Raw genomic sequence first — 14597 nt, forward strand, 5'->3', positions numbered from 1 at the left:
ACGGGTGCTTTCAGTAGAAGACACTGCACACAGAAAACTGCCAGCGTGGAATGGGGTTGGTTTGTTTGCTCTTGTCAGCTTCCCAAAGAGCTTCGAGGGCATCACACGATGACAGAACCGATGGTTCCTTTCAGACCGCCAGGCTGGACAGAACATGTAATCGTCTTTAGAGCACGATGTGGTTATCTTGCTGAATTGGAAAATTTGCTTTACTTATTCCAAACAATTTCATAAATGATAAATAGGTATGACAAGTAAGCATGAAAAAAATACCAAGTACTTGGCTAATATTGTAACTGCATTGTTAAAATATGACCCAAAAAGCATGAAACAAACCCACAAGAAAAAAACAGAAGTTCTCATAGTTTTAATGGTTTTTAAATCAGTCAGGAACATTGATATACAAATTGTGAATTCCACAGCACTATGTCCATAGAATTATAAATAATGTTATATCTCTATTATATTAGATATACAGGATAATTGTACAATTCTATAATATAATATACGAAGACACTTCAAAAGTTCATGGATTTATATTATCTTTCAATTCTATTTTTTCACGAAATTTTAGAAGTAACCTCATAAATATTTGTATTGTTTATACACAAATATATTTTGAATGAAGAGCAAAATAATATAAGTCTGTTAGCTCAGAAAATTTTATCTTATTTCCATTTTTTGGCAGCTGGCCAGTTCAAACTATTTTAAAATCTAGAAAATTAACAGTATTTTTTTCATACTTACAAATTTCCATTTAGAATATACATTTTTTAGAGCGTACGGAAACATTTCTGCAGACCTTTCAAGGTGAAATGCAGCAAAATTCTCAGCCTCTACAAGCCCTGCTTTCAGAATAATTCACCATCATTGCAGCTATAGAAGATGCTAAATGGAATATAATCATTTTAGCAGTGCTTGTCTTAGATCTTGCTCATGCCAAATATCTCTGGCTAAATCCTAGACTCAAGGAGCAACTCTCATTAAACGTTAAAGTTTATGACACGTGGCACAAGGGAGTAAAAGCACCCTTTTAATTGCCTTTCCAGTTTTCAAATTATTTTTAAGTGCATTACTTTGTGAAACTGGATAGTAAAAGGTCTGCTTCTCCTTTCAGTGCCCCGTGAGTTGGACTGTTTGTTTCCTTCGCATCAATGGTGTGTCAGGCACTGCGTTCCAGGCTGTGCTGGGAGCCCATTTCATCATGCGTGCACATGCAAGGTGTAGAGAAGGATCTGGAAGGAGATGGAGATCACATTTCTCCCAGTCACAGGGGCTATAAATGCAGCCAGTGAAAACTCTGTCATGCTCCTGGGTATAGTTTGGGTTATTCATTATTTTTCATTTCTAAAGCAAACCTATTGCTTGAAAAAAAGTCTCAAGGCTAATTACAACTTTTCTCTTTTGATACAAACAGCTTGATTGCCAATCTGGTTTGACAGGTAAATCTTCTGTTGTGAGGTAGGGCTCGCTGGAAAGGCAGTTTGCATGCAAGAGTCTGCAATCTTCAGGGGCTTGTCCTTCCAGTTCCTGCTTGAGTGAAATCTCCAGGAGGGGCTCTCCCCAGGTCACCTGATCTGCAGTAGCCTCCAGGCCCTCTCTGCTCTTCAGCCTGTCTTAATCCTGATAGTTTCTCATTTGTTTGTTACTTAAAACACTGAAACACAAAAGGGCACTGTATCAGTTTGCTAGAGCTGCCTTAACAAATTATTGCAAACTGGAGGGCTTAAACAACAGAAATTTATTGTCTCACATTTCTGGAGGCTGGAAGTCCAAGATTAAGGTGGCCATGGTGTTGGTTCCTTCTGCGGGTGGTGAGAGAGAGATCTGTCCCAGGCCTTTCTCCTAGTTTCTTGTGGACAGCTGGCAATCTCTGGCATTCCTTGGCTTGTAAAGAGTCGCCCTGATCCCTGCCTCCATCTTCACATGGCGTTCTCCCTGCATGTGTTTCTCTGTGTCCAAATTTCCCCTTTTTATAAGGACACCAGTCTTATTGGATTACAGGCCCACCCTACTCCAGCAAGACCTCATTTTAACTTAATTAATTACACCGGCAAAGACCCTATTCTCAAATAAGTTCACATGCTGAGGTACTGGGGGCTAAGACTTCAATATATGAATTTGAGGTGAAAATAATTCAACTCACTACAAGTATCATATATTTTCTATGGGTACATCAATTGTAGGCTAATATATAGTAAAAGTTCTGGAATGATACATACTAAAGAGTTGACCTTTTACACATCTGAGAATGAGGGTGTGATAGAGCAGGGTAGGGTTGGAAGTCAAAGGGGATTTAGTTTCTCGTGTAAAATCTTCATTTTTTACCAGGAGAAGGCAATTGTGCATTGCGTATGTAAGTAAAAGTTTGTGTAAATAAATTGAGGTTTTGCAGTGATTCCCAGCAGAACTGCCACCAACTGCCAAGGTACTTTTTGGAAACTTGTGCACGAGGTTGTTGGCTGTTACAATGATTGAGGACACTGCTGGCAATTAAAGGGTGGAGAATGGGACAGAGACATCCTGCAATTCTGGGGCACTCTCCCACAAAGAAGAGTTGTCCTGTTTCCTGCTCAGTTTTCAAATGTCTTGCTACACATTTACATATAAAGACAAAAGGACTTTTCCAGCATGATTTAAATAAACACTTAATTCTCCAGAAATGCAACCTTTTTACTTATAAATTAAGGGGAACTTGTCCTTCGTTTGGTTCAGAACTTGACCAAGAGTTTTTACCTTACTGGGAAATTATGTACCCAACAGGAGCTTCGTTGTCATTATTTGAGCTGCCTGTAGATCATGCCTATAGAAGGAAGGCCACGCTTGCAGCTGTCACATCCCTGACAATTCTCCATGCGTATGCAGTGACCAACCACTTAATTCTGTCTTGCCTAGCCCCCATGTTCGAAACACGCATTATTCTACTATAAACAGCTTTATTGTCTTTGTCCTTTACATCAAAGGTAAGACTCATATGACTTTTACAGAATGTGTGCAGGTAAATTACACTATTTATGAATTTCATTTCAGGGTGATAAAGGGGGTGCTACAAAGAATCCTTATGAAAAGGGAGCCTTTGTTCTCACAGACTGAGTACTACCAGGCATCTCTGATAGTCCAAGCAAGAAATGCTGACGACCTACACTAAAGCTTTGGAAATGGAGAAAAGGGAATGTATTCAAGAGATATTTCAGAAGTAAAAATTGAAAGGATATGTCTAAGAAGGGACTGTCAAATGCCTCCTAGATTTTTAACTCGGGCTGCTGGGAGGATTGTGGGCCCTGCCACTGAAGCATGGAACTATGAGGAAAAGATACAGAGTTCAAGGTGGGGCATTTTAGCTCCAGGCATCTGCAGGGCAGGAGGGAGATGTCCACGAAACATGAAATGGCAGCTACACGGGTTCAGTGACCAAGAGATCCCGAGTGGGAGTAACTGTCCAACCAGCGATTGCCTAAGCCATGGGAACGGAGAGTCTGTAGAATAAAAAGGAGGAAAGTCCATAGCCGAACCTAAGCACACGTCCCTGAAGGGCACACACAACCAAAGGGGGTCATGCGGGACCCTTCACTTTTCAACCTTATCTCCCCGTTGAGCTGGAAGCTTCTCAAGACACAAAGCAACACACAAACAAACGATAGTGAACCCCAAACCTATGGCTTCTATCAACTTGGTGTTCCCCACATTGCCCAGCCCGCAGCTGGGTACCCTGTAAGCACAGTCCTTTTCCTTCTAGAATGTTCAGGAAGGGGAGGGGACGTTCCCACTGCAATTGGGCTTTGCCAAGCATGGATATCCTTCCATTCTGTGGAAAGACTTCTCCTGAAATGCAATGACTTCAAGGCTCAAGTTCACTACAGGCAGAGAGGAGACTGTCTTTACCTGACCAGGCCCAGCTGTGCTGAGGAGTGGATATTATAGACAGAAAATACATTCACATTGTAGAGAGTTGGTGTCTTGTCACTTGTGCCATCTCCTCCATATTGGACAAAACCATAACTAAATTTAACAGCAGAGGAGCGGTCACTCCCAAAGGCCTCATCTCACCAGAATCCAGACGAAATGCCACGCGCACTCTCCCAAAGCCCGTGTTCTGCACCCCAGGGACTCTCCCTCTGCTCAGTGTGATGGTGCAACCTCAAGGACACTCCCTCTGGCTTCCTCCCAGGTCCCGCTGTCTGCCGGAACGTACAACACGGACTAGACATGTCGCTGAGGGCACATACTTGTGGTCACAGAAACACACAAACACTTTCACCAGTAGCCATGTTCTCAGGCTTTGGCCAGGAGAGACTGCACAGAACACTGACCGCTGTGCTGCAGCCGCCATCCAGATGTGTCCTCAGCTAAGCCTGGAGCAGAGTCAGACTGTCACAGTGGACCTTGAGGTCCCCAGCCTTTATCAATCTCCCTGGACCATGTGGAGAAGGGAGGAAGGGATTGGGAAAATGTAAGAATACCCTACATCAGTATGCACAGCTTCAGCAGAAGGGTGACAGTGTGTTTTGAGTTTCCAGGCCCTGTTTTTGTTTTGTTGTCTGGAGCTAATGCTGGGGGGGGGGGAGGGGTTGGACATAAAAGGGGAAGGAAACAAAGGAAATGGGGGAGGGGAAGAGAAGATCATATTTCAATTACAAAAAGGTTTTGTGTACTGTAATTTGGAAAAACTAAAATAATATTGCAATCTCGTGTCAAACCAGGAAATTCAATAAAGGGCAAAGATTAATATCTCGTTTTTATTATATCTTTACTATAGGTAGATACTTCAGAATTGTGAGAACAAGTCATTTCACTCCAGATTGTTACAGACTTTCAATAATAAGTATTCAACTGGAATAACTTTAATTCTAAATTTCCATGTTTTATGTGTTTTTAATCTTAGAAATCTCTATACTTTGATAACCAAATTTCTTCTTTGTTCGTAGAGATAATGGCTTAAAAATCCCACTTGAAAGTAGAATTTAAGCAGTATCAGGTCATAACAACCTGAGAAAAGTAAACAATAAATATGAGTAATGCCTGGAATTCTACACAAGTAGACAATTTTACCTGGGGGCTCTGAGCCTAAACACCCCTGTTCAGAATTCTCTGAATTCGCCAGAATTATCTCAAGATAAGCAGGAGCCTCTTGATCAGTCCTTCCCATGAGCAGCCGCAGAGGAGCACCTCAGTCCCGAGAGAGGAGACAATGGTCATTTACAGCCTATGCAGAGCCACCGTGTACCTGAGAATATAAGAAGAGTCTTTACCAGCCGAGCAACTGTGGGCACGATATATAACCCCTCCGCGCCTCAGTTCCTTCCTTTGTAAAGTGAAAGATTAGACTACAGTCCCTTGCAGCTCAGATATTCAGTTTAATTTTTAGAAGCATCATATTTTCAAAGCAAGATGAAAATTCATCATTCAGTTTGTAGCCTTTGAGACCCTCACAGTACTTTATAATCCTAAAGATGTTGACATCTTTTGCAGGATTAGACTGCTCATCCCACACCCATGGGACTCACAATTCCTAGGCAGGAGCCATGAGATACCCAAAGGAAAAGATCCTTTCATCCTGGGTAAGATGCATCTAATGAAATAGGGAGCAAGAGCTGTTCCAGATGTTTCCACGCCCTTCTGCTTCTCAGTGCTGTCTACCAAGAGTTCCTCGCGATTCAACTAACGTGGACATCAATGTTCCCTTTGGCCAAAGAAGAGAGATTGGCTCACAATCGTCCAGTGTTCATTTTACTCTAGACATGACGTTTCTGCCTAAAGGCTGAAGTTAATTTTAAGTTTGTGGTCAACCAGTAGATTTTTGTACGTGCTAGCCTTATCCTTCAAGTTGAGAGAAAAATTTCATCATTGCATTAAAAGCTGTGATCCAATTACTCTAAACAGTGAAAATCAAAACATACTAAAAATTTTGCCATTAGTCAAAAATGTATGATCATGTTATTTTAAAACAATTGTTTTAACGATATAGTAAAATGTGAATTCACTTCTGATTGTAAGAAATTGAAATAATATAGATACAAATAATGACACCCTAAAAGCATTACCTCCAGACCCAGTTCTTTTACTATATGTAATACCCATCATAAACTTAGTATGTATCCATTCAACTCTCTTTTTATTTACATATGTAATTATACAAATAAATATTTTGCTTCAAGTCTGTGTCTTTTACATAAATGGAATAATTCTTTACTTTTGTAAATGTTTTTAACTAGAAAGAGGTCTTTAATATTTTCATCAGTATAAATATTGATTTTTTGCACATAAAAAATTGCTGCATAATATTCCATAGGATGGATTATGAAAGCTTTAATTATTACCCCATTAGTGGATATTTAGGGTTAAAATTTTTTTAAATTTCATAAAAGACCACAGGAACCGTTTTGTATATGTATTCTTGCACACATGTGGCCATGTTTCTCTTGGGTACACCAGCAGGTGAGATTACCAGCTCAGAAGAAATGTGCACTTTTAAAAGGTTTGGCAAAGTGCCCACAAAAAGGCAATACAAAGTTAAATCCTGACCAAAGAATCAATGTAGAAAGGAGAGTTACCTTTTATTCACGTCTCATCAAAACATGTTATTTAATTTTGAAGTATGTCCCATCTAATAGATGAAAAATAGAAGCTCGTGTTAATTTGCATTTCCTTGATTATCAGTGAAGTTTAAAAGTATATTTATTGGTCATTTTCATTTTGTCTCCTGTGAATTACCTATTTATATCTTCTTTTATGTATTACCTATTTATTCTCTTTTTCTTTCTGATGGGTTATTTTCTTACCAAATTATAGACATTATATATTCTGATATTAGTCTTTTTTTCTGCTACTTATATTTTTTCTGTTACGTATTTTTTTCCAGTTTGATGACAGTTATTTGACTTTGTCTATGGGGTCTTTGGCTAATGAAGAGTCTCCTTTTCCTTCTTTAAATTTCCTTTGTACATATAACCAGATGCGTGGGTGTATTTGCATCAATATTATCCTAGAGGTGCTCTTTTAAGTGTTGTCTCTCTTGTTTTCTTTGTCCTTTCTTTATTTGCCTCAGTCCCCTCTTCTCTCCCTGCTGGTCTTGACCCACATTAGTCTCCTGCCCTCTACCTCCCATCGCACTCCAGCTACACGAAAAGTAAAAGGAAAGACATGGAAAGACTGAAAAGAAGAAAATGAAAGTGGGGGGGGGAATACCATGCAAATACTACCAACTAGCAGAAAGTCATAACAGATATGTTACTATCACACAACAAACCCTTTAAATAAAAAGCTCTATTAGAAAGAAAGAGGGTCACCACATAATGATTCGATTCACCTACAAAGCATTCTAAACTTGTATGCACCCAATAACACAGCCTTACAATACACAGAGCAGCATTTTACCAGATAAAAGGAAAAATTGCTTTTTCCAGAATTGCCTTTTTCTCCATTTTCCTGGTACCAGAGTTGACTGTCATAGCAGCATACAGTGAGGACAGGGTTTGAGACACATGAAAGGAAAAGCAGGTGAGTAAAAATATATTTTACTAATCTGGGAGTCAATGCCAATCAAGAGAACCAGAAGAGATCATTTTGTTTATGGAAGAGTGAAGAAAATCAAGGTAGATTTGGAAGGAAGAAGGTTGAGGAATGTGAGAAATCAAACTTTCAAGGAAAATTCCTGAAGATTTTTGTTTTTCTGGGTTTGGCAGTTTATGTATGTTTTACTTTTTAATTACAAAGTACAGTGTTTCAACACTTGCTTAGGGAATCACTCATAATTGGGACCTTCCTGACCACAGTCAGCAACCCTTCGTTCACCTCCAGGAGGTTTGGCAAATCAAAACAGAGCCTACCTGCCAGAGAGCTGTGGTCCTCATTAAATAAAGCAGCCCCACCACTGGCACAGTGGCACGCTTGTGCTTGAGAGATGGTCTCAAGCTACCAGATGCTGAGACTAAAATATCTCTCAGGGTTGGTTGGAAAGTGGCTAAGCTCATAGCACATAGACTGGCCTATGTAAGTAGAAACCCTTCACTTGGAACCAGTTTGCATGTGGCTTGTGGAAAGAAGAGAGGTTCAATTTCTATTTCTTTCCACCCCACATCACAAGCACGAAAGTTGCTGTTGGACATTCAGCTAGTGGCTGTCGTACCTTTCCCATGCTGAAATGTGGAGGGAAAGGTGTACAGACTCCTAAAGATGACTCTGTGCAAAGATTTCTCCCAGGGAGAAAGTAACACATCCATTTGAAATAAGAACTGTGAGTTTATTTGCAAATGCTTTTACCAGTAAATGTTAGACATGTTAAAAAGCATAGTTTCAAAATAAAACAGTTTTACTATTAACACCTCCCTCCCACATAATGGGGGTGCTAACGATTTCTTATTGTGTTGTTTCTCACTCTACCATTATCAATAACTAAAGTTTCATAAACAAGAAATATATGAAAACTAAAAGAAAAGCTAGTGATAATTGGAGAAAAGATGGGGATAAGTGCATGAAGATCACCAGGCCACAAGTAGAAAATTTTCATCCATTTCACCTAAAATGTCATCATTTTAGGTGACACACACTGCACCCTTAGAAAGCCATGGACATGCAAATTTCTAGGCATAGTCACACACATTTGTATTAAGGCTCTCCTTTCTAGAGCATTCTAGAGAGTTTCTAATCTTGCCTCATGCTTTGAATTCACTTGTTGCTTCTCATTCAGACATCTCAGGATCTTTGCTTATGAGAATTTCAAAATATAATGTCATGAAGAATCAAAAAATAGACTTTGCAAAAGTAAACTTGCATTCGGGAAAACCATTTATTTGCTATAAGAAAGAGTGTGCAGACATGAGGGTCAGAGCACATGGCTATTAACCCAGCTGCTTCAGCAGGATTGGCACTTGTACTTCTCTGGGCCTTGTGGGACCTCCACTGCCCTCTCAGGATATTGAAGCACGTGTTCCTAATACAAAATACCATGATTCCCAGTGGGCCTCATCTCTGCTTCCTGCTGTCTTCTCTTGATGGTTGGGATCAAAGCCTTCGGAGGAGATTCATCCCTATCTCTAGGCTAGGGCAATTTAAAGATGCTCAGACTTAGGTTACCCTGGCTGCTAACCTAGTTTGTCTTTTGTCCCCAGATCTGGAAATGGCCTCTCTGTTTGTTTCCTGAGACTCAGCTCCTGCCTTGACTCTTGATCTGGAAACTGAAACCCTGATTCCTCCCAAGCTGAATTGCATTTCCCTCCATCGTGCTTATCTCCATCAGAGGACTCCTATGCAAACAGGCGTGCATAAATCAATAGCCATTTCAACGATGTGTGGCAGGTGCATAGTGAACACACATCTGATAGACACTAGGAGCCCCACAGAGACAATGGGATGGTGGGTGTTTTCTTTTTACAAGATTCACCTAAAAAATATTCTGCTCTTTACAGAATAGGTGTCACCTAGGGAATAGGATATGTTCTAATAAATAGAAAGATAAGGGCTAATAGAGGGTCCCCATCAAAGCAGGAGGCAGCAAATGACAAGCAACTCAGGCATGACTGAAAAAGAGAAATGTTCCTGACTCTGATGGACACACCCCTGAGTGCTCCAAATGCCAGAGCATTCCCTACTTATCATTTCTCCCCTGTTCTCTATAGCACCTCCAATAGTCCTGTATTTGCACGTATTAAAATGCCTTTTTCGGACAAGTACAAACACACAACTACATACAAAATTAAACAAAAAATGCCTATGATGTGATTTTACAAATGATGGAGGATTTTAGAAGCCAGGGCTACTAACATTTCTAAGCCCTGGAACCAAGCTTTTAGGAAAGATATTGCTAGAAAAGAGGATGAGACTGGTAGAGAGTAGGTCATGTAAAACACACCCAAGGGCAGAAAACGTGAATATTCAGTTGAAAATACCCATTTCTCCTTCAACCTTGTCTGTCTCATGATTTATTTATGATGTTTGCCTCAAGCAAGAGCTTTTAATGAGACATGATTTTTCTTTTAGACCAGTGCTTCAGAACCATTTTTTTATTATTATTTTCTCCCCCCTAAGAAGCACTTTTAGTTATTTTTATTCTAATCACCCCCCCACTGGAATTATAATGCCACAGATAAACTGTGTATCTGTTTACATACTAAATGCATACATGTCCTTTATACAAGAGTAAAATCTTTTTACTCGCTCCAAGGAAGTCATTTTTGCCACCTTACAGATGATACTTCCTCCTTGAGAGTGCATGTTCTATACTGTGGTCAAATAGCAATGCCACATAAGCTGTCGAAAGATGGAAGGACAGAGACACCAACGGGACCCACACTTAATGGACCGTTCCAGATCAGAAGAAAATACAAGAAGATGGAGGCATGGCTTTTTGCATATTTTCCTACTGCATACACTTATTAAAGTAAATAAAAACAGTAAATTACAAAATCTGATATCTGAAGCAAATCAGCCAAAGAAGACATCGAGGGAAAAAAAATGAGTAAGACAAAAAGAAAATATCATTGATATTGAGGAATGGGCTCCTGAAAATTCCTGGAGTCCTTTCCTGAAAGGAAGAATATGGAGAAAAAAATGGGAAGAACAAATGGGAAGGTGGAAAATGAAATAAGCAGTGTCTTTGGAAGTTTTATTTACGGGAAAATTTTCAGAAGCCAGCTCTTACCTGTGGGAGTCGTACTTGGCTCCCAGAGGGAGAAGATGGAGCCTCAGAAGTGGAGTCTGTCCTGTGACCCGGGATCACCAGGGAGGGCAGGCCTGCAGGGAGCTGACAGCGAGTGGGGACAGAGACGGCACGCGTCCTGCAGAGCTGATGTCGCTCAACTTCTTCCTTGCATGCGTCAACTTTAGAATGTAGAAGAGAACAGAAAAAAACTCAAATTTTACTTGTTCCTATTCAAAGATAGCAGAAAACCAAGGGAAGTTCCAGGGACGGTTCGAATATGTATAAACATTTTATAAAACAAAACGTTAGGTCATTAGTTAGTACAATAGATGGGAACATGAGCGGACAATCTGAAGCTCGAGGTAAATTCAAGGTCGGATGATTTACAGTGGCCCTGGGGCTGAGCGTGCTCTTGTACCTGCTCTCTCTCCTCTTCGTCGACCTTTCCTTCTCTGTCACCAGTGCTGGCTTGGCTCCATTCTTCTGCCACCTCCATGAGGCAGATGCCAAGGACAGTTTTTACCCTACTCGTCTCTGGGCAAGCCCCCAAGTCCTTGCTGCTCGCTGTCACCTTCAGGCTGACTTCACCCTAAACTGTCTTTCTGGCCTAACATTTGTCCTGATCTTCAAACATCCAACTGCCTGTTGAATATTCAGACATGGATTTCCTTAGATGAACGAAACAAAGCTTATCGTTGTACAACTTCCTGAGCTCCATAATCTGTTCAATGGACTTCACAGAACTTTGTGACACGCACGCCCCTCCGTCCTCACCCATGTGCCCGGCTGGTTATCAAGGCTCATCCATTCTCCCTCCAGTGTCAGTCACAGCTGCTTCCTTCAAGCTGGTCACACTGTGCGCCTGTCACCTGGACTGCTGCAACTGCGTTGTCCTCGGTGGTCTCCAGTCCCTCTCAGAAACGTTCAGTGTGCTCTTTTGAGAGTAATTCTCTTAGGACACACATTACATCTGCCCACCCAACTGAAACATTTAAATAGCTCTCCATTTCTAACAATTTCCAGTCAATATTCAAGCCCTCTCTACTTTTCTTCCAAACTATTGCCCAGCTAAGCTTGCACCATTCCTTATAAGTACCAGATAGGCCCAATTATTGGGGGTTCCATTAACACACCCTACATTTTCTTGCCTCAACGACTCACTCAACTCATTCCCTTTGCTTAGAATGGTCTTCTCGCCTGACCTTCTGTCAAGGCTAAGCTCAAATTCTGCCTCCATATCAATGCTTTTGCTGACTCCCTGCTCTGAACTTCCTGTCGCTCTGTGCCTCCGTCGGGGTGCCTTGTCACATTCCGTCTCTACTGATGACGCAAAACCACGGGGTGAGTGCATTTGCGGACACCACCACTCTCCCCTGCTGTGCCCAAAGCAGGCGGCACTGGTCATCATGACACTCCTTCTCACTGGCTGCAGCGTCAACACCACGCTTAAGCAGCCACCGCCAATTCATTACAGTTCATACATAAAAGCAAGACCTGGGACACGGTAAACGTTAGCTGTTGTTATTATTACCATTATTGTTATTATTCCCCAGCATAACACTCATCACATAAAAGGGAAGGTTGCTGAAGATAAGATAATGAGTTAAACAAACTGCTCTTAACATGTTGACTTGTCCACATTTGTACTTTTCAAACAAGACAGCAAATGTATTTCTTTCAAGACAGTTTTTTTTGTCATGCTAAAAAAACCCCGTGCTGTTTCCACAAGTGAGTTGTCATCATTGTTATCTCATACACACACTGATTCATTATAAATGCTATCAATCCTCTAATTCAGGATGTTTCAACTTCATCAACCTCATAAAAATTAAAAACCAATACTTTATGGCTGGATCTCTGGGGCGATTTATCGGGTTTCAGCTAGCCCTGGCAGCTGCGTGCGATGCACACGCTGGGTCCTGGTGGGGGTGCACGTGGGACTGCGGTGCTGTGTCTGTGCTGACAGTTTGACTGGTGGGTGCTTCCCACAGAGAGCAGGCAGGGGACGTGCACGTGGAGGCCCGTGCACAAGCATGTGCTCTCGGATGTCACCCGTTTACTCAGGATGCTTGCGAGTTTGCTCTTCTGAAGCCGACAGTGCTTCTGCAGCAATTGCTGTTCACGTGTTGTTCCTTGTCACCCTGAGGTGGCAACAACAGGGCTGCTGATGGCGGTGCTGCTGCCACCGCTGCTGCTGCTAATGACACAGGACATCTGCATACTCCTCTACAGTTTGCAAACATGAGGAATGACTGGCAGAGAGAAAAAAAATAAGCACGGGCAGGAAGGACGGGAAAAGGCAGAGACGTTCTAAAACTAAAAGTCACAGAACTTCTGGTGAGAAGACCGCGAGCCTCACGGCACGGCTGGGCCAGCAGCACGCACCCCCTTCTCCTCTAGGGCCTGGTTCCAGTTGACGGCGAGAGGCAGAAGAGCACAGAGGCACAAACCACACCCAGACACTCGTTCCGGTGGGAGAGTCTCCATTCAATGCTAGAAGTTCTAAAACGTCAAATTTCTAGTCTCAATTTTAGATCCTTTACAACATTATTTCTCCCTCCCTGTGATGCCTTCAGGGAATAGGATAGTTTGCAGACCCCCAAATCCCTCAGCTCACTCACCCTCCTGCAGCGATTAACTCCAGCTTCGTGCATGTTTGTGCTCTTCTGCTGGACTGTTTCTTTGGAGAAGGGAGCCACATTTTCATAGTGATGACAGAACAGTTCAATGTGGCGTCGTTTGCCCTCTTGGGGCCCCAGAGGCAGGATGGAACAGAGGACCACAGCCAGGGCCTCAGCATCGGCTTAACGTCTCCATCTGTGTGGGGACTTCATCACGTGGGAGCCACTGCAGATGACTACGTCCCAGTGCCTGGCTGGAGCTGGACTGAACACAAATGTTTTTATTATTCTCCTTGACTGGCAACTGCAGATATTTATTTATTACAGCTTCTGACCATCAGCTCCAAAACCTAAACTTAAGATGCTGACTAATATATTTCCAACCCCGAATTCATACAATTCCTTGAGAAAAATACTATAGAATTTTTTACCAAACCTTTTTCTATCCTAAATTAGGGAGTCCCAGGAAAACAAATAAACAAACATAAGATTTGGTAAAACAGCTTTTATTCAGATATCTAAAAACCTGGAGCATTCAGACAACATAATTTTCTGTACAAGAATTTTTTTAGAAATGGCTCATTTTAAAAATCACAACAACATGACTAAGGTATGATTGCACATGACACGTGATGTTAGTATCATAGGTCTGGCTGCATATTGACAGAGGGTGATGCCAGGACAGCCTGAGTGACTCAGAAGCCCACAGACTACAACAGCAGCAAAGCAGACTTAGTGTAGGAGCTGGGTCATGATGCGAAATCTCATCATTTTCATACAAGGCAAGACATTTAGTACCAACTCAGAGACGCCTGAAGTTGAAAGAGAATTCAAAAAGCAAGATAAAGCACAAGCAAGCGGCGTCCTTCTCAAGAACCATCGCGCCCACCTCACCTTCAGGTCCACGGGAGCTGTTGCAGCAAATGCTTGCAGGGCAGTTTTGTCCACCTCCACCTGCAGCTGAATGAGGATTTCCTGAAAAGTAAACATTATGCATAAATGTAGAAATGTAGATAAATAAATAGATATACAAAGATAGATAGAGATATAGAAATAGAATATTGATATAGATCGAAATACATATATGTATTAGCTTGCTTTCTTCATTCCTAGAAGTAAATGTAAGGTATTTGCTTATTCTCTGAGTAACTTCTTATGCCAAGGAAAAAGTCCCAGGAAAAACAGGAGTGATAGACGTCAGGAACATTCTGCTAAGTGAAGCCAGATGAGAAAGACCACATATTGTAAGATTCCACTTATATAAAATGTCCAGAACAGGCAGATCTGTAAAGACAGAGAGCGCACCTGCCTAGCTCTGGAAGGGAACAGGAAGTTACTGC

General features: G+C 41.5%; 1 long non-coding RNA gene across 1 annotated transcript; it reads right to left on the minus strand.

Moving 5' to 3' along the window:
- Positions 1-1610: 1610 nt before the first annotated feature.
- Positions 1611-13444, minus strand: LOC134364373 (uncharacterized). Its single transcript, XR_010021846.1, has 4 exons — positions 13258-13444; positions 10637-10815; positions 5050-5224; positions 1611-1657 (listed from the first exon to the last, which is right to left on the minus strand). It is a non-coding gene; the product is annotated as an uncharacterized LOC134364373 (long non-coding RNA).
- Positions 13445-14597: the final 1153 nt, after the last annotated feature.

Source organism: Cynocephalus volans, chromosome 16 (assembly GCF_027409185.1).
Source record: "Cynocephalus volans isolate mCynVol1 chromosome 16, mCynVol1.pri, whole genome shotgun sequence".
Classification (NCBI taxonomy): Eukaryota; Metazoa; Chordata; class Mammalia; order Dermoptera; family Cynocephalidae; genus Cynocephalus; species Cynocephalus volans.